The sequence below is a fragment of the Ostrea edulis genome, chromosome 2, assembly GCF_947568905.1.
Source record: "Ostrea edulis chromosome 2, xbOstEdul1.1, whole genome shotgun sequence".
Taxonomy (NCBI): domain Eukaryota; kingdom Metazoa; phylum Mollusca; class Bivalvia; order Ostreida; family Ostreidae; genus Ostrea; species Ostrea edulis.
In genome coordinates, this window is record NC_079165.1 from 68,477,838 (window position 1) to 68,481,482 (window position 3,645).

A 3,645-nucleotide genomic window follows, 5' to 3' on the forward strand; every position below is an offset into this window, starting at 1 on the left:
GATCAAGATCAACTGGAAATAAAATAGCTTGTTTTGCTGGCGGTATATATGTAGTTATGGGATGTTATTTCCTCTGCAATTGAGAAATTAGATCCTACTCAAGTGAAAATGCGATCATAAATTTTCAAGACATTTCCTCGTTCTTCGATTCCTATATATGTGGTGTATCACATGCAATGTTCGTCTTCCTTTTCTGACATTGAATACGACAGTCAATTAGAGGAATTGGCTGCTCTGTTCTTGAGCCTTAGTAAAGAAATCCCACATCTGTACGAAGTTCTAATCACCACTAAATCTCTAGCGCTGGATGGCTGACCAGAAACGGAAAATTACTGAATATTTCAAATTGATTTAGTTTAGCCATATTCAGCTGGTCGTCAAATTGGCGTAAAACAATGCACTGTACAATCAATTGAATTCACTTAATTCTTAATGTATTTTTTTCTGAGGAAGGTTAATCAAGACAATATACTTGAACTCGTATTTTCAAAACAAAACAATTCACATGTTTGTCTTACATGATATTTGATTTTTTTTGCATCTTACGAAGCAGAGCTCAAGTGCTCCTCTTTGATGTTAAAAGAAAATGTTTCATATTATATATTTTTTTTTTTGCTACTTTACAACTTCATGTACATATGCTGTGTTTCTTGGGTGTGTGAACGTCGTTTCCACTATGGTAAAAAATTTACGATAACTATATGTATATTTGAACAATGGTTGTTATTTTCGTGTACTTAGTAAACGACAAACATGTTCCTGTGTGATGCATTATTGTGATAACTACATATTAACCTAATGATACACTGCAGCATTTGTGGGAAAGTCAAAATTGTAACATCAACAACCACCATGCCAATCACTAATGCATTTTGGATTAATTAATCCATCCCCCAACGTCATGATGGTTAGGTGTCTAAAGTTTCAGAGAGAAAGAGAGACTTGTACTCTCTCATAATACATGCATGAACAAATTCGAAACCACACTTAATGAGGATGCTTTCTATCAATTGACAATATGCATCCCTAAGGCTCTTGAGAAGAATAATTTAAAATTTGTTCTCCACTCAGAACCCATATCAAACTTTGAGCCCCTATTACAGTCCCACCGTGGCCTGTGTATCGTGATATGAACAAATCAGAAACTACAATATATGAGGATACTTGAAAATAATCAATTGGACAATCTGAATCAATGTGGTTCTTAAGGAAAAGATTTTCAAAGAGTCCTTCCAAATATAATCCATGTTGAATTAAAAACCCAAATATATCCCCCACCCTGGCCCCAGGGATCATGGCATGAACAAAGCTAAAGCTACACTACATAAGGAAGTTTACATCTTAAGTTGATATTCTGCCACCTTGTAATTCTATAGCAGATTTGTAGAGATTTTACCCTACGTATAACAAAGGATAAACTTTGAAGCCTTATTGTGCCCCCCCCCCCCCCCTGGACCCAGAGGCCATGGCATAAACAAACCTGAACCTACATCACAAGAGAATGCTAACATACTAATTCTACACACTGTTCACCTCTGGTTTTTGAGAAGATTTTTTATAAAAAGATTGTTGCTATGTATAACCAATATTAAATTTTAACATTGAACCCATATTGTGACCCCGCCCTGACCCCGTTGGTCGTGATATGAACAAACTTTAATCTTCATTATAAAAGGAATAATCCATACAACTTTCAGTGTTTCCGCTTTCTTGGTTTTTTACAAAGAAGTTTTTAAATATACCAACCTAATGTCACTATTTCTTAATTATCTCCCCTTGAAATAGGACCCTTCATTTAAAGAGACTTAAACATCTTTCACCCATTAAAGCTTTGTGGAAGGTTTAGTTGAAATTCGCCCGTTGGTTCTTAAGTGTACAAAGTTTAAAGACGCCAGACGGACACCAAACAAATCCCATGGCCATCTGGGCTGGGTTAGAAAGGTTTAAAGACGCCAAATAAATCCCATGGACATCTGGGCTGGGTTAGAATAGGTTCTCGGTACCCCTTGCTTGTCGTAAGAGGCGACTAAATGGGGCGGTCCTTGGGATGAGATCGTAAAAAGGTCCTATGTCAGAGCAGGTGTGGCACGATAAAGATCCCTCCCTGTTCAAAGGCCGTAAGCGTTGATCATAGGCCTAACTTTTGCAGTCCTTCACCGGCAATGGTGACGTCTCTATATGAGTGAAAACTTTTCGAGCGGGACGTTAAACAATGATATACAGCCAACTAACCAAACAAATGGGGTAAAACTCACTTGAGCCTTCACCTTAAGTGAGATAAAATGAGCAAACATATTTCAGCAACTAATGTCACAGCTGCTAAGAGGTAAAAGGGAGATAACTAAGGTAAGTTTGTTATATTCTTTATCGTACGATTTTTGTCTCTAGTAAACTGACTTTCGATTTTTTAAATAATGATACTAGACAAATCTCAGGATGACAGCAATCTATATTGTATATCATAACAATTCATAACACTGAAGATTAAATCGTATACTGCACTACTTTGATATATTTGTGTACATATTTCACATGTAACTGACCTGCCCAACTGTCATTTTTCAGTAACTGATCTAGAAGAATGTGAGTAAAATACATTGTAGTCCTGTCGATCTAGCAAAATTATCTCTAATTTCAAAACATTTCTTGCATCATTGAATTAGGAATATGTACATTACCCGTTCTCAAAGAATCACTTTAATTTTGTAATGGATTTCACTCTACAATAGCAGCGTCAATAAATCGATGTTATACATTTAATTTGAACAAAATTTAGATGGGAATATCGATGTAATTCAAATTAAGCAATACAACATTCATTAAAATGAAGGGGAAAAAATTGGCAAAGGATATGTCTATTTATACCTACGTCTTAATTAGAATAGCAATACATAAAGAGTTTTAATTAAATAATGGATAAAAAAGATTAAACTATTTATAGATATGAACAATGATTACTTAAAACTATTTTGTGACAGGTTTTCATTTGAGTATTCGACAATGTCAAATACACACCTTTATGACGTCATTGCTCGTCACTTCCTCCACACGATCACTGCAATACAGTTCTAAATTTTCAACATATGCTTTCAACAATTATCAGGCTTAGAATAACAGCGGTGATAGATTCAAAGAGTTCTGATATAAAAGTCTGCGTAATCCTACATCAAGGATGTTCAGCTTTAAGAGATTCTGTCATACGATTGCTTCAGATCACACCCACAGGCTAGATATCTATCACACACAGGTTCTTCCCTCTCCTTTCAGTTATCATTTAACCCAAACCTGTGCTTCATGAGTCATCGAATACAAGATTTTTTCCTGAATTAAAAGAGATGCAATTAAAATTCTAATTACCCGAGATTAACAAGGTTTGTTTTTGCATCCTGATAATGTTCTTTACCCGTTTTTGCGAATTCGTGGTAAATAAAGCTGAATTCTTAGTTTTAGATTCTCAATCTGCAATATTACCATTAGAAAAGCCACCAAAGAGACGATTCAAATCCCCGATTGCGCGTTTCCACTAGTTATGCCAGAATATATATCTTTCTGTTATAAGCGTTAATTTGTCAAACTTTACACAATTGCTTTGGTTTTTTTATCTGTATCCCGCAGTGTTGCATTATACAGCAAGACTGCTCCCAT